This window comes from Electrona antarctica (assembly GCF_951216825.1).
Source record: "Electrona antarctica genome assembly, contig: scaffold_25, whole genome shotgun sequence".
Taxonomy (NCBI): domain Eukaryota; kingdom Metazoa; phylum Chordata; class Actinopteri; order Myctophiformes; family Myctophidae; genus Electrona; species Electrona antarctica.
The window spans coordinates 10,913,631-10,936,025 of record NW_027637034.1 but is presented as its reverse complement, the minus strand read 5'-3'; positions in this window follow the sequence as shown (position 1 = coordinate 10,936,025).

The following is a 22,395-nucleotide window of genomic DNA, read 5'->3' as shown; positions in this document are numbered from 1 at the left end:
GTGCTTCAAGTGAGAGTGCATGGATCACAGAGGTTATCCAGCAGGATGGCGTCTGGCTTTCCGGCCGTTCCAGGGGTTGTAAATACATTACATTGAACATACATGATAAATAATTCAAAATTCAGTATGTGCTGGGTCGGAGCCCACTGGTGTTGTCTTTGGGGTTCTGGGACTGCTTCGCTTCCTCACGAGGTGTCTTACAGAGTTCCCCATACATGAAATATGTTGGGTGGAGAGATAGTCTCGATACGATAGAGAACGTTTGGTTACGTTGTAACCTTTGTTCTCTGAGTGAAGAGACTATCTCTCCACCTCGATGTCGCTCAGAAGCGGTGTCGATCAAGTAAACCAGTGTAATCACGCACACCTGGGCCTTATATACCCGTGCGTGCCAGTACAACTGGTGTGTCTTAAAGAGATATCCACGTCGCGAGTGAGGTGGGGTCATTTCCCCATACATATGAAATATGTTGGGTGGAGAGATAGTCTCTTCACTCAGAGAACAAAGGTTACAACGTAACCAAACGTTATAACTAGTTAATAAATCATTCATAAACTGTTGTTATTAACTGAGTTATTAATGACTTGTTAAGCATTTGATAATAGTTAGTTAAGGATTAATAACTATGCCTTATAACTAGTTAATAGATCATTCATAAACTGTTAGTTAATGAGTTATTAATGACTTGTTAAGCATTTGATAATAGTTAGTTAAGGATTAATAACTGTCTAATAACTACTTAATAGATTGTTCATAAAGCATTAGTTAAAGAGTTATTCATGTCTTGTTAAATATTTGTTAACAGTTAGTTAAGGAGTTATAAAACCATGCTTATTCCAAGTTATCCCAAACTATTAGTGAACTTATCAACTGTATGCTAATCATTTATAACTGCGTTATAAATATGTAATGATTATGATCAAGCCATTAGTAAATCACTTACTAATGGCTAGTTAAGCATTTGTTAATAGTTAATATATGTTATCTGGACGTTATTATAAAGTTGCGACAATTCCTCATTTACTCATGTTAATAAATCAGGAATAGTTGCAACTTTAGAATAACGTCCCAATAGCATATATTAACTATTAACAATACTTAACTCATGTTGGTAAATGAGGAATAGTTGCAACGTATACCTAACGTATACCTTTTACAGATCGGAAATGGTTGGTACAGAAATGACTTGTCACATTTTTGTATCTCAACCTTATATCTTACAAAAGAAATACCACAGATGACACAGGGAACATCTTCTTTTTTATTCAATATATCAATAAAGAAGTGCAAAAGCCGTTGTAGAATATATATTCAAAGATGTGTGCCACATTTTCATGATTTTTCTAAAATAGATCTACAAGCTCGTAGCACAGCACTCTGTGCCGCTCTATGAGCTCTTAGATCTGCTATTTTTCAACAAGGTGTTTTTTGTATCAGTCCTGACTCCTGATACAAAAACATTATTTTCACAAGAAATGGCATAACACAGCTACACCATGCAGGATCAAAACATTGGTATGTGGCCTGTATACTGCAATGGCAGCCTTCAGTAGTGTGTGCAAGGGCAGACAGCCTATACAGACACATGCAGTAAAAACAAATATTTTACACCAAAGTGCATCTCAGTGTTTAACACTACCAAGTGCATTCATTTAACATGACCACTTCAGAATTAACATGCATGCTATCGTTTGTAGCATAATGTAAGTCAATGGCATTTCCCTGTGTTTACTAGCATTAGAGCTAATGATAGCATATAGCAGTGAACAGCCTCTCACCATAGGTATTTCTCCACTAAACTCTCAGACTTCGATAGACTTCTGACAGTCTCTCTGGCTGCACCTAGCTGCTTCTGCATAATACAGTTGCTGGACTGTTTTAACTTGAGTTTTATCAACTTTTTGTAACTTTTGTTCTGAATACTGGCCTGTGGTTTCACTCAGTAACTGTCTCTCTCTAGGTGCTGCCACACTATCGAAAGAGCTGCACACGTTCTCGGCTGTAAGCAGCTTCTTTTTCCGGGTTTTTAGACAGCTGATGGATGGAAACTAAGCTCCACCTCCGCGGAAGTCTTGCGCGACGGCCAGATTCCCGGAATCGCTCTCCTCCGTGCAGGTGGGGCTTTGTTTCCATCCACCAGCTGTCTAAAAACTCGGAAAATAAGGTGCGCACAGCTTAAGAAGTGCGCAGCTTAAGACCGTTTTGTGCTTAGGTGTGGAAACGCTGTCTCTCATGTGGCTCAAAAGGAAGTATTATGTTCTGCACACAGCAGGACTTAGCTGGCTCAAACAGGAAGTGTCACATTCAAAATAAAATGTCAACCGTAGTTGACATTTTATTTAGTTTAGATTAATAATAGATATTTAACCCTTTGTAGCCTGACAGCTTATTTTAGCTATATTCTCTAAATATATATATAAATATTTTTGCACAGTTTATCAATCCTGGATTACACCAATCCATGACATTGCTGTTTTGTATGGACATTAAAAGTCCCTCTAAAATTCTGGGTATTATTAACTTGAACACCTATTCTGGGGCAGGCATTTGCCAGTAATGGCAGATCATGACAGATCTCAAAGCTCACAGCACATTGCAATGTGTCTTGCTGTGAGCTTGTACATCTGACATTTCTGGCAAAGACATCTTGTGTACAGATCTGGTCGTTCAGGCTTTTTTTCTTTTCTTTTTTTTTATTCCAGTTGCAGCCTACGAGTGTATACCATGCTACTGTTCATTGTGTTCTGTTCTGTGTAGCTAAGTAATGCTCATCAGAAATGCCTGTGGCATAATTACATATTATGTAGCCTACAACGGCTTTTGCACTTCTTTATTGATATATTGAATTAAAAAGAAATGTTCCGTTTCATCTGTGGTATTTCTTGTGAAAATAATGTTTTTTGTATCAGGACTGATACAAAAAAACACTTTAGCTGTTGAAAAATAGCAGATCTAAGAGCTCATAGAGCGGCACAGAGTGCTGTGCTACGAGCTTGTAGATCTATTTTAGAAAAATCATGAAAATGTGGCACACATATTTGAATATATATATTCTACAACGGCTTTTGCACTTCTTTATTGATATATTGAATAAAAAGAAGATGTTCCCTGTTTCATCTGTGGTATTTCTTTTGTAAGATATAGCATCCAGAAAAGCTAATGGGTGGAACAAGGTTGAGATACAAAAATGTGATATTATTTCCAACAGTAATTTCTGTACCAATCATGTACATGACAGCAGGACATGCAGAATGGATAGCACTGACCCTCACAGAACATGTTTAGATGTGGTTTATCGTGTGCATGATTCAAACTTAAAATGTTTAAACATTTCACTGTGGCCTGTGTGGGGAAAGCTAGTAATCCAGGCAACCTGAGATATAATGAGTTTACACATTATGAAAGATAAACCATATTTGTGTAAACAGCTGTGACAAGAGCTTTCTTGAATTATTAATATTAATGGACACACTGTAAGACTAGAAAAAGTGCCCTTCTGGGCACAGGTCTCCACCAGGAGGATAGGACTGTGTGAGATGTTTGGCAAAATGTTTAGGAGTAATATAAACATGTTTGCCTTTGATGGCAATTGGATGACTTGAGGCATTTTGTTCCAAAAATGTGTTTTGCAAAAATCAACCTGTTGGTGGCGCTATAACAGGCCAATGTGAAAAGGGTGGGATATATTCCTCAGCCTAGTAAGAAAATGTGTGAAAGATTTCACGTAAATTGCATGCTGCGTTCATGATTTGAGGCTTTTGTTCAAAACGGGGCAATCTTGCAAACTGTGAAAGCCAATTATAGCCAATTAGGATGGAATATGAAATATCGGACAGATCCGACTTGAGCACATGACCATAGAGATACTGTGTAATGATTTGTGAGATTTTTGGACAGAATCTGGAGGAGTAATATCAAAAAATGTGTTTTACAAAAGTCGGCCTCCTGGTGGCGCTATAACAGGCCGTTCTGTAAAATGCGGGGCAGAGGTTCATCGTTGGCATCCAGGGAGTGTGTGTGCAAAGTTTGGCATCGACCAGGTTAACGGTGCCGGAGATTAGCTGGTAACAGACGGACGGAAGGACGGACGGACGGACGGACGGACGGACACACACACGGACGGACACACACACACACACGGACGGAGTGCAAAACATACTCTCTCCCCATGCCTTCGGCCTGGTGGAGACAATAATTAAAAAACAAGATAATCTACAGTCTACTTAATTGCATGCATGTTGTGGAGCAGTATGCATATTGAGGACATTATTATAATGAATGGTACTGGAATAGGACTATAACGGTGACCTGTCGTTCTAAGTTCTAGTACTTACTGACTGAATTACATCTCAATAGTAAACCTATAGACCAAGCAGTTGCAAATGAGCCACCATCATCACACCTATACAGATACAGTTCCATACAGACAGCTCACAGAGGGTGATGGACCATCATCGGTGGACACAGGCGGTCAACAGACCCATCAGATTTCTACATCATACTGTGTTTTGCCATTAAAAAGTTGCAATGTAGCATCCCACCCCTGTATATGGCCTTATTGAACATCAGCCTTGCAGGAGCATGATGATAGTTCAACGTTCAGTTCTGTATGTATGTATGTATGTATGTATGTATGTATGTATGTATGTATGTATGTATGTATGTATGTATGTATGTATGTATGTATGTATGTATGTATGTATGTATGTATGTATGTATGTATGTATGTATGGCCTACTCCAGTGTAAAGGTGTACATCAGACCCACAGGACGAAAGCTAAGCTGTAAAGGATATACGATAACATAGATCCCACCTGTGAAAAATGCCATCAGACACCGGTAACACACATGTTTTAGTCATGTTCATCTCTGAGCACATTCTGGACTGAAATCTTTGAGACACTTACAGTATTTTTTGGCTGTTTGGCATTTCTCAACTGCCACTGTCTAGATCTCAAGCAGATCTTACAGAAGTTACGGTGTAACCAAAATTGCATGGTATGTGTGTGTGTGTGTGTGTGAGTCTGTTATTTGTTTTTGTTGTTTGTTGCCTGGCGTTCCCTTTCCCCTCTCCCACTGTGTTGTGTTGTGTTGAAGAAAAACCCAATAAAAATAAATATAAAAAAATGGCCTGCGAAGTATTCCCTCATTACACCTTGAGATTTCCAAGTCCAAACAGCTTTGATCAGTTCAGACAAAGAGGTGTAAAACATGTTCACCCTTCTGAGGGAGGGCGAAATCCATTCCAGCCGACCGACCGGTCCGTAAGTCCGACGGTCGGTAGTCCGACGGTCGGTCGGCAAGTCCGGCGGTCGGTCGGCAATTACGACGGTCGGTCGGTAAGTCCGACGGTCGGTCGGTAAGTCCGACGGGCCGTCGGTAAGTCCGACGGGCCGTCGGTAAGTACGACGGTCCGTCGGTAAGTCCGACGGTCCGTCGGTAAGTCCGACGGTCGGTCAGTCGGCTATTTCACATCCGTTTTGGACGGGGGTGGGCTCGTTGGAATCGTGCCGCCCCCCTGGGGGCGTTTTTGGGGGTCTCAAGGTTCGGGGACCCCTGGGGACCCCCCAGGGACCCCGCATGGTAACTCTGTCATTTGTCAACCGTTTTGGATGGAGGTGGGCTCATTGGAAACGTGTCGCCCCCCTGGGGGTGTTTGTGGGGGTCTCAACGACCCCCCCATGGTAACTCTCCCATTTCTCAACCGTTTTGTGGGGGTCTCAAGGTTCGGGGACCCGCTCCAATAACATAATAATATAGGCCTACCTGCAATTAACTAATAATATAGGCCTTTAGGCATTTATTTCAGCAGGTGGCACTAAAGTTATTGTTGCTTCCCACTTACATGAAATTGTATTATTTTATACTTCATGGAAGTACATGAACTACATACAATACAATACAACTTTGATTTCTCTCTGCCCTTATGTTATTGTATGCTGTGTGTGTGTGTCACATTCACATTCCAGGCTAGGGTGTGCAAGACACCTTTGATGATGGGCCATTCTGTAGAACATAATCCCATGAATTAAGTCAATGAATATACAATACAACTTTAATTTCTCTCTGCCCTTATGTTATTGTATGCTGTGTATGTGTCACATTCCAGGCTAGGGTGTGCCAGACACCTTTGATGATGGGCCATTCTGTAGAACAGAATTAGCCTGGTTAATAAACCAGACCGAATCAGCCATTGGCAAAAAGAAATGCCTGCCGGCCTGGTTAAAAAGTTCAACAACGGCCACAAACCATTGGATTGTTGTGGATTAACTTCACGTTAACTACAGTTGGTAAGTTTGGCATATTACTACATTCAATACTCAATATATGTCTGCGAATGTAACCGTTAAGTCAGTTATTTGCACACTATTATATTAGAGTAAAATCCTCAATGTACATTTAAATCAGTGTAAAAATGTAACCTTGCATGTCAGTTTGGTTGCATTTGTACAGTAGTTATATTAAAATGGAAGATTTCACTGTGTACTAATCTGACCCTACACTGAATTTTATACCTTACTTTCCTTACCAAGTCCAGTCTGACATTGCAAAACCATAGCTACAGTAACAGTATACATTATGCCTACCTGTTCTTCCATAAAATACATTTAATATACATCGTCTTGGGTGCATTTATTTTTGTTTCAGAATCAGTGATGACATCAGCCCGGGGTTCAGGATGCAGCAGCTTCAGATCAACATCAGATTTGGAGAATTCAACCAATGCTCAAACAAATGTTCTCTGTTGACTGTTTGGTCCATCTCACACACACACATGTAAACCAAGACACTTTCACAATATTTGACTTTACAATAGCCAGGCCTTACATTATTCAATGCCATTTCCCTAAAATACAAGACGCTACATTGAGTACTATACATTCTATTGTTTCCTGGTGACACAATTAACATATTAAAGCCAACATTTACATCTGCAGTTTCGGTAGGCTAATGTGTGGCTATTGTTCTCAGGTTTCACCACCAATAGTTATTCATCCAGTTCACACTTCACCCTTTACATGACTGTCAGTAGTGTGAAAAACTGATTTCAATGAACGACTCATCATTTGAAAGCTTACATTCTGTGAGTAGTTTCATAATCTGCAAAAAGATGAAAAAGACCAATGCCCCTTGTGTCCTAAAGCACTGTACTTTGTCACAAATAAATACATTGCTAATTACACGTGAGATATTTACATGTGAGGTATTACCTGTATTGTCTGAATGTATTAATAAAGATGACAATTGACAGACATTCATGTGTTTTAATTGAAAAGATGAACATTAATGCAGAATATATGTAAAAGTTGAAAACAAATAGCAAAAGCAGCACAATGAATTCGTCTTGATGTACATCCTTGTCCTTGATCTGAAATAGTAAGACAAAGCAGAATGTTATTTTTTCCATTGAAAGATTGTGATGAAATATGACTGACATGTTCTGGTATGTTAGCTCTATCATTACCAAGTTTTCTATACCAACAGGAAGAGTGGGCACTTAAACATTGTGGGCACCTCAATGTTAAATTGGCAAAGTGCAAGCTTGACCATTTGACATTTAAGGGGCCAAGGGCTAGACATATTTCTACATTAAATTTGGAAGTTGAGGGAAACATTTAGGTCTGATAATGATGTACTGTGGGTGTTTATATCATAGCCTACTTTATTACTTAAGGCCATTTTCATATATTGACCAGATTCCTAGCTCTCTACAGCACATCCACGTGATTCAGAATAGCCTTTAAAGCTGATTTCCCCCGCAGGATAATAAAAGGTATCTATATACAGTATATACACATCTATTGTTAGCTAATATAGACCTTTAAGCCAAGGGTCCATTCGGTTACGTTTTGTACACTAGTTTGTATTAAACTTAAAGTCAAGATGTGCCTTCTGCCTTCTTAACTTAATTAACAGAAATATAATACTTTACAAGACAAGATGTGAAGGCTTCTAATTATGAAGACTGTTTGCAATAAGTGCAGGGGTGTGTGTCGGTTTGTGTCTTGGAAACCAAATAACTGGTAGACTCATTGTATTGTATTTCATATTTTTTCTTTGTTAAATGGTCAGAGTCAAGAGTTTAAAAAAAATATATGTGGTTTGTAATAGTTCCGTGTGTTCAGAAATGTAGAGAGTAGCATAGTGAGAGTTAGAGTCAAACGTAAACATTGTAACATTAAAGCATAGGCCTATAACATTTTTGCAAGATGCATTAGATGCACATAACCTGCATAGGAGTAAACTTGTGAAGTCAAGATGTAAAGGCTTGTGTACTATTTATGAAGACTGTATAGAAGTTTGTGTCTTGAAAAACAAATAACTGATAGACTAATTGTATTTGTCTTGGTATGTGTGGTTTGTAGGAGTGATGTGTGTTAATGTGTTTCACAATGTAGCCAGTAACGTAACTTTGTTAAATAAAAGCATATAACATTTTGCAAGATAAATTAAGATCACTGTTAAATAAAAGCATATAACATTTTGCAAGATAAATTAAGATCACAGTTTAATGATCAGTTGTTTCTTCATCAGAGCTGGTTCTACTTGGTTCTGTTGTTACTGAAGTAATATGGCTCTGCTTCAGTAACAATGAATTCATATTCACTATCACTTACATTATTCAATATTGTTAAGTCTGGTACATATTTTACCCTGATACACATTGTTGGATCCTGTTGATAATGTACATACATGCATGTTATTAATACTATGTACAGATGTCCACACATATGGATATAGATGTTACAAAGCAATCTCACCAGTTTCTTTCTAGAAGGTTGCATAGAGCATGCCTGGGGGAGGAGGGAGGGGTGGAGCACACATACAAGTTTGTTAGGTTGTGATTGGTTGAGAGATGGTTCTATTGTTATCCCCTTTGGCCTATCAATCCAAGCAGTTAGTGGCTCCACCTTAGGCTCTCTAGTATAAGAAGAGTTGGTCTGTGTCAGCTCTCCACAACTGCTCCAGGATATCAATCATTTAGACTTCAGGTGAAGATGAACTCTATCAACCTCAACTCTGCTGAACAGGAGGAACCCAACGACCATGGTATGTTTTGTACTCTCCCTGCTTTGTCACCGCTGACATATTTTATAATCATTAAAACATAGCATTCTCAATATTCATTGTATTCTCAATCTTCCACTTTGTTTCATTGCAATTTGTTTGAGATCTGTGTTTTGCCCATTTACTGTCAGTTCATTCACTCTAGAACAGTGCTAACTGTCTGTAGTATTACTTAACCGCTTAATCCTTACTTAGAGCTGTGTAATAAACATATTAAGCTATTATTAATTGTATTTATTATTATGTTAGTGTTTTGTCATTGTAGCTACTTGACAATAATTTCTTGCACAGCAAAAATGTAGCTACTTCACACATTTATATGAATTTCAAAAACATGCACAGCACAATTGTTTTCCTTTTACACAACACAAAGTTATGTCTTTCAACATCTCAATTGTTTTTTTTTTCCTTTAATCTATTTTTCCAATCCAGTGTTGCATCATCAGTCAGTCTTGGTCAGACCAAAACAGCACAGCTGTGAAGATTGTGGACAAAGGTACCATTATATGTCTGGCCTTAAAAGACACCAGATAATTCACACCGGAGAGAAACCCTATGGATGTGATCAGTGTGGACAACGCTTTTCTAAAATGCCTGACCTTAAAAGACACCAGAGAATTCACACTGGAGAGAAACCCTATGGGTGTGATCAGTGTGATCAACACTTCTCTGAAATGTCCACCCTTAAAAGCCACCAGAGAATTCACACTGGAGAGAAACCCTATGGGTGTGATCAGTGTGGAGAACACTTCTCTCACATGTCTACCCTTAAAAGCCACCAGAGAATTCACACTGGAGAGAAACCATATGGATGTGAGCAGTGTGGACAACACTTCTCTCAAATGTCCAGCCTTAAAAAGCACCAGCAAATTCACACTGGAGAGAAACCCTATGGATGTGATCAGTGTGGACAACACTTCTCTCGAATGTCCCACCTAAAAAGCCACCAGAAAGTTCACACTGGAGAGAAACCCTATGGGTGTGATCAGTGTGGACAACACTTCTCTCGAATGTCCAGCCTTAAAACACACCGGAGAATTCACACAGGAGAGAAACCCTATGGGTGTGATCATTGTGGACAACACTTCTCTCAAATGTCAACCCTTAAAACACACCGGAGAATTCACACAGGAGAGAAACCCTATGGGTGTGATCATTGTGGACAACACTTCTCTCAAATGTCCACCCTTAAAATCCACCAGAAAATTCACACTGGAGAGAAACCCTGAAGTGGAAAAGCTTTCAGTGGCTCATGATGTAGACGTTCACATGATTGTACACAATGGATAAAAACTGTTCCCTTGTGGTCAATGTGGAAATGGTTTTACTACTTCAAGCAAACTGAAAATGCCATGTACAGCTGTACACATACCATATACATATGTTTAGTGTGAACAGTATTCATAAACAATCTGATAAAATTGAAGCTGATAAATATCAACACATCTACATGTTGCATGATGACTTGTTATTTGATTTGATTAATGTGTTGATTATTTGCAAGTAAACTTACCATAAATAATGGTTGTGCAGTCACAAATAAAGGAATATGAGTCCAGAGGTGTTTTCCGTTTTTCATTTTTTCATTTTTGTTTGGTACTGTGTGTGTTAATTCCAGTCACATGAAATACATTTTGGAAGGCAATACATGATATACATGTTGGAAGGCAATAACACACCATGTAATATAGGAGTACATAACAGCAAGATAAATTAAGAGGTCAAGGTCAAGTTTATTCATATGTCCCAAACTGGGCACTTCGTTTTACAGCAGATAATAAAAGCTCTTAAGAAATTACAAACAGTAGAACATACATAACAACAACAGACATATGTATACATTATCACAAGATACAGATGTTACATTAAATATAAAGTGCTAGGGCTAAAGTCTAACTACCGAGTGTAACTACCGAGTGTAACTACATCCTCCTGCTTCCCTTGTTGATGGCTCAGATGGAGGTAGGTATGAATGAAAATGTGTACCTTTTTTAGCTGAATTTTGACCCCACAATTTTGCTGGCCCCCTTAAAAACCCAGTTAAGGGCATTTTTCTGTCTGACACCGAGGTTACCATACCAGCATCCACCATCTCACCTCACCATCACCCAACAGACCAACAATGACAGAATCATCAGCAAATTAAATAATGTGTCTGTCTGCATATTGACTTCTGCAGTCATTTGTGACCCCTTCCAGTATTTTAAACCACAAGTCGGCTCTAATGAAACTCCACAATATACCAAAATAGTTTTTTTTTTTCTTTCGTTTTTTGCCACATTAACACAGTTGGAATGTTAAAGAATGTTTTTACTCCATCAGAAAGTCGTTTTAGTGTCATTAAGTCGTTGTAATTACATTGCAAAAATGTCTCTGTATTTACAGTTTATTTGCGCATTTTGGGGGTGTGAACATTCCTACACGTATTTACATAGAGTCGTTTCGATTGGCTCTTTGTTCTCCAGCTCAAGCCGCCCAGATTAGTTGCAGTGTTTCTGTGACACAATATGAAACACAACAACTTCATTATTGTTAACTTGATATGATGCCATTGGATCTTGTAATAAAAGTATAAATTAAGTGATTACCCGTCGTCGTCCACTGAAGTTTTGTGTTTGTGGTCTCCACACTACACACAGCTGTGCGTTCTGACGAGATTGTTTTAGTTACTTGTAATCCATTATTTTGCCCTTTATATCAGTGAACACGTGAAGCTATGTGTGGTTTAGCACTGTGTTTAAATCTTTGTAACTTTATCACTGTTGAATGCTGCTGCCTGATGATCAATACTGAATGAATAACATTGCGTGTCCGCGTGGTCGCGCGTTGCGGTGAAATCCGTCTTTTATATAATTTGATCAATCCATGACATTGTCGTTGTTAGAAGAACAGCTCAAATATTGAATGTGATGACATGTGTAGTACAAATCCTGGTGTGATCTTCTTAAAACGTGGAAAGGATCATAACAAACGTCTAAGATACGTTTTCCCCTGACTTTCTGTTGAAAAGATTTTAACTCTTTCACATCAGTGCAACGGCTGATTTAAGCCATGCATTTAGGGGTAAAAAAGGTACCTTTGTACATATTAATAATAATGTAATGTAAACATACAGCATTTTTAAATTTAGCAATTAAAAGCATGGGTCTAAAACTACAAGGCTGCAAGTAGTTTTAGTCCACATGTATTTATTTGAAAACTCAGTTAGCGTACTAGTTACTTTTTAGATTGTATTATTACAAAACATACACTAAACAACGTCAGTCCTATATTTCAATATAGATACTTTAACTTAAGTAAAACAACATGTACTTTCTCACACTGCCTACTAAGTGTTCACTGACAGCTAACATAGTGGGGGAGTGGTTAGTGGGTGGGGGAGTGATTATGCAAGCCATTAGGGGTGGAGACAAGTATCTATTGTCACACCCATTCCTGGGGCCCAGAGGTGCTAACATCTTTGCAGGGGAAATTCTCTGCTTTGGGGGTTCCAGTTCAACAAGTTTCAGACGGTCATATCTTCTTCATTTCTTTTCCAATTTCAATGAACAATACATCATATGAAAGCTTACATTATGTAGTTTCATAATGTGTAAAAAAAATGACCATGGCCCCCTTGTATATCAAACCACTGGACTCTGTATGGACAGGATATATATATCTATATATATATATAAGAGTGGGGAGAGTGCACAACCTTGGGGTGAACCGGTGGATGATGGATGAAGGTCTAAGCCAAAGTTGTTTGCTAGTTTTCCAACTAGTATGGCTGAATGGTGTTGAAGGCTGATGAGAAGTCAACAAAAAGCAGCCTAGCATGTTTCTTGCTAACTTCCAGGTGTTTGAATAGAAGGTTCAGTAAGGTGATGGTAGCATCGGACACCCCTCTCTTAGCCCTGTATGCAAATTGCATAGGGTCCAGGTAACACTCTGTTTTTAACAAGAGCTCTTCCTTAACAAGTCTCTTAAATTACTTCATAACCACATATCATGTCATTTAGAGCCTTGTGACACCCTCTGCTGGGTAAGAGATCATTGAAATATAAAATGAAAAATAGGGCCTAGCTGTTCTGCACAGACAGTGAGCAGACGGCCACCAATGTTATCAGGGCCTGGACTTTTCTTAGGTTTACACTTTTTAAAACACCTAATCACACTAAGCTCATCAAAAGAGACATTGTGTCATCAACTGCCCTTTCAGTTCAGAGTGTTGTTCTTTAAAGTCGTGAACATCAAATCTTGTGTAGAACTTATTCTGCTAGCTGCAGATCTGAATTATAGCCACCAAGCTGTATCTTAGTCCTGCCCTCGTCCTTAAGACCTACAATAGTTTTCATACTACTCCAGGCAGAGCCCAGATTGTTCATCCTGAGCTGATTTTCTATTTTGTCTTTATATCTCATTTTCCCGGCTCTGATTTCTCGTTTAATCTCTTTCTCTCTCTTTCTCAATATTGCGCATCTCTATAAGGTTCCCTTCTTTAAATGCCTTTCCCTTTCTGTGCAGTAGCCCTTTGGGTGTTATTCTTTATATAATTTGATCAATCCATGACATTGTCGTTGTTAGAAGAACAGCTCAAATATTGAATGTGATGACATGTGTAGTACAAATCCTGGTGTGATCTTCTTAAAACGTGGAAAGGATCATAACAAAAGGTATTTTTTCCCCTGACTTTCTGTTGAAAATATTTTAACTCTTTCACATCAGTGCACGGCTGATTTAAGCCATGCATTTAGGGGTAAAAAAGGTACCTTGGGTGGGGGAGTGATTATGCAAGCCAATAGGGGTGGAGACAAGTATCTATTGTCACACCCATTCCTGGGGCCCAGAGGTGCTAACATCTTTGCAGGGGAAATTCTCTGCTTTGGGGGTTCCAGTTCAACAAGTTTCAGACGGTCATATCTTCTTCATTTCTTTTCCAATTTCAATGAACAATACATCATATGAAAGCTTACATTATGTAGTTTCATAATGTGTAAAAAAATGAAAAATGACCATGGCCCCTTGTATATCAAACCACTGGACTCTGTATGGACAGGATATATATATATATATATATATATATATATATATATATATATATATATATATATATATATATATATATAAATATAAGAGTGGGGAGAGTACACAACCTTGGGGTGAACCGGTGGATGATGGATGAGGGTCTAAGCCAAAGTTGTTTGCTAGTTTTCCAACTAGTATGGCTGAGTGGTATTGAAGGCTGATGAGAAGTCAACAAAAAGCAGCCTAGCATGTTTCTTGCTAACTTCCAGGTGTTCGAAGGTTCAGTAAGGTGATGATAGCATCGGACACCCCTCTCTTAGCCCTGTATGCAAATTGCATAGGGTCCAGGTAACACTCTGTTTTTAACAAGAGCTCTTCCTTAACAAGTCTCTTAAATTACTTCATAACCACATATCATGTCATTTAGAGCCTTGTGACACCCTCTGCTGGGTAAGAGATCATTGAAATATAAAATGAAAAATAGGGCCTAGCTGTTCTGCACAGACAGTGAGCAGACGGCCACCAATGTTATCAGGGCCTGGACTTTTCTTAGGTTTACACTTTTTAAAACACCTAATCACACTAAGCTCATCAAAAGAGACATCGTGTCATCAACTGCCCTTTCAGTTCAGAGTGTTGTTCTTTAAAGTCGTGAACATCAAATCTTGTGTAGAACTTCTTCTGCTAGCTGCAGATCTGAATTATAGCCACCAAGCTGTATCTTAGTCCTGCCCTCGTCCTTAAGACCTACAATAGTTTTCATACTACTCCAGGCAGAGCCCAGATTGTTCATCCTGAGCTGATTTTCTATTTTGTCTTTATATCTCATTTTCCCGGCTCTGATTTCTCGTTTAATCTCTTTCTCAATATTGCGCATCTCTATAAGGTTCCCTTCTTTAAATGCCTTTCCCTTTCTGTGCAGTAGCCCTTTGGGTGTTATTCTTTATATAATTTGATCAATCCATGACATTGTCGTTGTTAGAAGAACAGCTCAAATATTGAATGTGATGACATGTGTAGTACAAATCCTGGTGTGATCTTCTTAAAACTTGGAAAGGATCATAACAAACGTCTAAGGTATTTTTTCCCCTGACTTTCCCCTAACTCTTTCACATCAGTGCACGGCTGATTTAAGCCATGCATTTAGGGGTAAAAAAGGTACCTTTGTACAATTAATAATAATGTAATGTAAACATACAGCATTTTTAAATTTAGCAATTAAAAGCATGGGTCTAAAACTACAAGGCTGCAAGTAGTTTTACTCCACATGTATTTATTTGAAAACTCAGTTAGCGTACTAGTTACTTTTTAGATTGTATTATTACAAAACATACACTAAACAACGTCAGTCCTATATTTCTATATTGCAATATTGATACTTTAACTTAAGTAAAACAACATGTACTTTCCCACACTGCCTACTAAGTGTTCACTGACAGCTAACATAGTGGGGGAGTGGTTAGTGGGTGGGGGAGTGATTATGCAAGCCATTAGGGGTGGAGACAAGTATCTATTGTCACACCCATTCCTGGGGCCCAGAGGTGCTAACATCTTTGCAGGGGAAATTCTCTGCTTTGGGGGTTCCAGTTCAACAAGTTTCAGATGGTCATATCTTCTTCATTTTTTTCCCAATTTCAATGAACAATACATCATATGAAAGCTTACATTATGTAGTTTCATAATGTGTAAAAAACTGAAAACCATGGCCATGGCCCCCTTGTATATCAAACCACTGGACATGGTATGGACAGGATATATATATATATAAATATAAGAGTGGGGAGAGTACACAACCTTGGGGTGAACCGGTGGATGATGGATGAGGGTCTAAGCGACTTTGTTATCCATGGCTTACTGTTGGGATACATTTTAACAGTTTTTACAGGGATCACAATATTCTCATAGTAGGATGTCCAGCTACAAATAACATCAGTAAATTCATCAATATCATTACATGACTCTTTAAACATATCCCAGTCAGTGCAGTCCAGACAACCCTGTAGAGACAGACAGGCATCCTCATTCCAGTCCTTAACCTGGATGGTTTGTATTGTTTCCCTTTTCAACACTGTGCGATATACAGGGATGAGATGCACACAATTATGGTCAGACGACCCCAAGGGGTGGAGCGAGATGGACTTATAAGCATTCTTAATGTTCCCGTAGCACAAGTCCAGTATGTTTTTTTCCCTGGTGGGGCACGTTACATACTGGTAAAAGTCCCTCAAGGTGTCTGACAATGTGCAGTGATTCATGTCTCCAATAACTATGTTAGGGGCATCCGGGAGATATGGATTGAAGCCTCTGAGTTACTTGGTGAATCAGTTCACATGCGTTGCTTTTATTAGCTGGTATGAACAATAACGAACAATGAACAATAACATACTATAAACACAATTTAACAGCTTGATTTGGAGCAAGCAAATTAAGTTTCTATATGTGATTGTCACGTCTGAATGGTTCTGCTTGAACTCACAACAGACTATGCATTATAATAGAGCACATTTTTGTCAATACCAGCTTTACTCAAACAAGCTAAACGTGTTGCAACCATACCTGTAGGAAAAGCTCATTGTGCCTTTTTGATTTTGTTGCAAAATGATCCCTGCGTAACTGTGTGAAGACATAATCACTGCAACTGTGTGAAGAGAACATAACATTTGTGGCAAACAATAAAGACATCAAAACAATAAGATACAGTCCCTTCACTGCACCAGGTTGTATTGGGAAATTTTGATCAATCATGTACAAGACAGCAGGACATGCAGAATGGATAGCACTGACCCTCACAGAACATGTTTAGATGTGGTTTATCGTGTGCATGATTCAAACTTAAAATGTTTAAACATTTCACTGTGGCCTGTGTGGGGAAAGCTAGGCAACCTGAGATATAATGAGTTTACACATTATGAAAGATAAAATCTACAGTCTACTTAATTGCATGCATGTTGTGGAGCAGTATGCATATTGAGGACATTATTATAATGAATGGTACTGGAATAGGACTATAACGGTGACCTGTCGTTCTAAGTTCTAGTACTTACTGACTGAATTACATCTCAATAGTAAACCTATAGACCAAGCAGTTGCAAATGAGCCACCACCATCACACCTATACAGATACAGTTCCATACAGACAGCTCACAGAGGGTGATGGACCATCATCGGTGGACACAGGCGGTCAACAGACCCATCAGATTTCTACATCATACTCTGTTTTGCCATTAAAAAGTTGCAATGTAGCATCCCACCCCTGTATATGGCCTTATTGAACATCAGCCTTGCAGGAGCATGATGATAGTTCAACGTTCAGGAAAGTAGTGAAATTGTTCACATAGGGTAATAGGGGTTCAGGCCGCTACGCCCCAAAAAATAATTTGGACTGGGGACTCGCACTCCTCCCGGACAAGCACTTTGACAAATGTTAGACAAGTAGCAATTTAAACTACAAGCTCACAGCAACTCGTGACCTTGCACTGTGAGCCACTTGTAGATCTGTTATTTTCACAATGGGTTTGCCTCTTTCGTACACAATGTTTGACAATTTTGTATTACAAAGGTCTTAAAGCTCATTCAATTGTCACTTTAAAAACGTACAGATACCCTGCATAGGTGTAAAGTTGTGAAAATGCAATAAAATAGGCCACTGTCAAATCCAACAGGATTGTTCATGGACAAGTTTCTCACTCTCTTCAAGCATGTAGGTCTATATTGCATATTGTTCACAACCATATTGGTTGTGATCAACTTACCACTTTCAAATTTAACACTGGCAAGATAGATCTCTTGGTTAAATAAAGGTCAAATAAATAAATCAAAAAGTATGTATGTATGTATGTATGTATGTATGTATGTATGTATGTATGTATGTATGTATGTATGTATGTATGTATGGCCTACTCCAGTGTAAACGGACCCACAGGACGAAAGCTAAGCTGTAAAGGATATACGATAACATCGATCCCACCTGTGAAAAATGCCATCAGACACCGGTAACACACATGTTTTAGTCATGTTTATCTCTGAGCACATTCTGGACTGAAATCTTTGAGACACTTACAGTATTAACTGGGACACTAGCTTTTTGGCTGTTTGGCATTTCTCAACTGCCACTGTCTAGATCTCAAGCAGATCTTACAGAAGTTACGGTGTAACCAAAATGGCATGGTATGTGTGTGTGTGTGTGTGTGTGTGTGTGTGTGTGTGTGTGTGTGTGTGTGTGTGTGTGTGTGTGTGTGTGTGTGTGTGTGTGTGTGTGAGTCTGTTATTTGTTTTTGTTGTTTGTTGCCTGGCGTTCCTTTTCCCCTCTCCCACTGTGTTGTTTTGTGTTGAAGAAAAACCCAATAAAAATAAAAATAAAAAAATGGCCTGTGCAGTGTTCCATCATTACACCTTGAGATTTCCAAGTCCAAACAGCTTTGATCAGCTCAGACAAAGAGGTGTAAAACATGTTCACCCTTCTTTCCCCCTCTGAGGGGAGACGATTGTCCTCTTTGAGTGCATTTACACCTGAATTAAGAGATCTCCACTTGTGATCACCCAGGAAGCAGACATTTGTGAACATGTCCCTATACACCCAGTATTTGAAATGCTAAACATGATCAGGTCTATGCAGACAGATGACTGTTCTGTACAAAACAACACCAGTCCTGTGAAACCAGACAACTGTCTTCTAGATAAAGTTTAAAGTATTAAACTTAAAGTCAAGATGTGCCTTCTGTGCAGTAGCCCTTTGGGTGTTATTCTTTATATAATTTGATCAATCCATGACATTGTCGTTGTTAGAAGAACAGCTCAAATATTGAATGTGATGACATGTGTAGTACAAATCCTGGTGTGATCTTCTTAAAACGTGGAAAGGATCATAACAAACGTCTAAGGTATTTTTTCCCCTGACTTTCTGTTGAAAAGATTTTAACTCTTTCACATCAGTGCACGGCTGATTTAAGCCATGCATTTAGGGGTAAAAATAATGATAATGTAATGTAAACATACAGCATTTTTAAATTTAGCAATTAAAAGCATGGGTCTAAAACTACAAGGCTGCAAGTAGTTTTACTCCACGTGTATTTATTTGAAAACTTAGTTAGCGTACTAGTTACTTTTTAGATTGTATTATTACAAAACGTACACTAAACAACGTCAGTCCTATATTTCTATATTGCAATATTGATACTTTAACTTAGGTAAAACAACATGTACTTTCCCACACTGCCTACTAAGTGTTCACTGACAGCTAACATAGTGGGGGAGTGGTTAGTGGGTGGGGGAGTGATTATGCAAGCCATTAGGGGTGGAGACAAGTATCTATTGTCACACCCATTCCTGGGGCCCAGAGGTGCTAACATCTTTGCAGGGGAAATTCTCTGCTTTGGGGGTTCCAGTTCAACAAGTTTCAGATGGTCATATCTTCTTCTTTTTTTTTTCCAATTTCAATGAACAATACATCATATGAAAGCTTACACAGAACATGTTTAGATGTGGTTTATCGTGTGCATGATTCAAACTTAAAATGTTTAAACATTTCACTGTGGCCTGTGTGGGGAAAGCTAGGCAACCTGAGATATAATGAGTTTACACATTATGAAAGATAAACCATATTTGTGTAAACAGCTGTGGTCTATGCAGACAGATGACTGTTCTGTACAAAACATCACCAGTCCTGTGAAACCAGACAACTGTCTTCTAGATAAAGTTTAAAGTATTAAACTTAAAGTCAAGATGTGCCTTCTGCCTTCTAGATATTAAAGTAACTTAATTAACAGAAATATAATACTTTACAAGACAAGATGTGAAGGCTTCTAATTATGAAGACTGTTTGCAATAAGTGCAGGGGTGTGTCGGTTTGTGTCTTGGAAACCAAATAACTGGTAGACTCACTGTATTGTATTTCATCTTTTTTCTTTGTTAAATGTTCAGAGTCAAGAGTTTTTTTTTTTTTTTTTTTTAATATGTGGTTTGTAATAGTTCCATGTGTTCATGTGTGTTCAGAAATGTAGAGAGTAGCATAGTGAGAGTTAGAGTCAAACGTAAACATTGTAACATTAAAGTATAGGCCTATAACATTTTGCAAGATGCATTAGATGCACATAACCTGCATAGGTGTAAACTCGTGAAGTCAAAATGTGAAGGCTTGTGTACTATTTATGAAGACTGTCTGTATAGAAGTTTGTGTCTTGAAAAACAAATAACTGGTAGACTAATTGTATTTGTCTTGGTGTGTGGTTTGTAGGAGTGATGTGTGTTCATGTGTTTCACAATGTAGCCAGTAACGTAACTTTGTTAAATTAAAGCATATAACATTTTGCAAGATAAATTAAGATCACAGTTTAATGATCAGTTGTTTCTTCATCAGAGCTGGTTCTACTTGGTTCTGTTGTTACTGAAGTAATATGGCTCTGCTTCAGTGACAATTAATTCATATTCACTATCACTTACATTATTCAATATTGTTAAGTCTGGTACATATTTTACCCTGATACACATTGTTGGATCCTGTTGATAATGTACATACATGCATGTTATTAATACTATGTACAGATGTCCACACATACAGTATGGATATAGATGTTACATATGAAGCTTACAAAGCAATCTCACCAGTTTCTTTCTAGAAGGTTGCATAGAGCATGCCTGGGGGAGGAGGGAGGGGTGGAGCACACATACAAGTTTGTTAGGTTGTGATTGGTTGAGAGATGGTTCTATTGTTCTCCTCTTTGGCATATCAATCCAAGCAGTTAGTGGCTCCACCTTAGGCTCTCTAGTATAAGAAGAGGTGGTCTGTGTCAGCTCTCCACAACTGCTCCAGGATATCAATCATTTAGACTTCAGGTGAAGATGAACTCTATCAACCTCAAATCTGCTGAACAGGAGGAACCCAACGACCATGGTATGTTTTGTACTCTCCCTGCTTTGTCACAGCTGACATATTTTATAGTCATTAAAACATAGCATTCTCAATATTCATTGTATTCTCAATCTTCCACTTTGTTTCATTGCAATTTGTTTGAGATCTGTGTTTTGCCCATTTACTGTCAGTTCATTCACTCTAGAACAGTGCTAACTGTCTGTAATATTACTTAACCGCTTAATCCTTACTTAGTTGTGTAATAAACATATATTAGGCTATTATTAATTGTATTTATTATTATGTTAGTGTTTTGTCATTGTAGCTACTTGACAATAATTTCTTGCACAGCAAAAATGTAGCTACTTCACACATTTATATGAATTTCAAAAAAATGCACAGCACAATTGTTTCCTTTTACACAACACAAAGTTATGTCTTTCAACATCTCAATTGTTTTTTTTCCTTTAATCTATTTTTCCAATCCAGTGTTGCATCATCAGTCAGTCTTGGTCAGACCAAAACAGCACAGCTGTGAAGATTGTGGACAAAGGTACCATTATATGTCTGGCCTTAAAGGACACCAGAAAATTCACACCGGAGAGAAGCCATATGGATGTGAGCAGTGTGGACAACGCTTTTCTAAAATGCCTGGCCTTAAAAGACACCAGAAAATTCACACCGGAGAGAAACCCTATGGATGTGATCAGTGTGGACAACACTTCTCTCAAATGTCCAGCCTTAAAGAGCACCAGAAAATTCACACTGGAGAGAAACCCTATGGGTGTGATCAGTGTGGACAACACTTCTCTCGAATGGACCGCCTTAAAGAGCACCAGAGAATTCACACCGGAGAGAAACCCTATGGATGTGATCAGTGTGGACAACATTTCTCTCAAATGTCCCACCTAAAACGCCACCAGAAAATTCACACTGGAGAGAAACCCTATGGGTGTGATCAGTGTGGACAACACTTCTCTGAAATGTCCAGCCTTAAAAGGCACAAGAAAATTCACACTGGAGAGAAACCCTATGGATGTGTTCAGTGTGGACAACACTTCTCTGAAATGTCCAGTCTTAAAAAGCACCAGAGAATTCATACTGGAGAGAAGCCCTATGGATGTGATCAGTGTGGACAACACTTCTCTGAAATGTCCAATCTTAAAAGCCACCAGAGAATTCACACCGGAGAGAAACCCTATGGATGTGTTCAGTGTGGACAACACTTCTCTGAAATGTCCAGTCTTAAAAGGCACCAGAGAATTCATACTGGAGAGAAGCCCTATGGATGTGATCAGTGTGGAGAACACTTCTCTCAAATGTCTACCCTTAAAAGCCACCAGAGAATTCACACTGGAGAGAAACCCTATGGGTGTGATCAGTGTGGACAACACTTCTCTGAAATGTCCAGTCTTAAAAAGCACCAGAGAATTCATACTGGAGAGAAGCCCTATGGATGTGATCAGTGTGG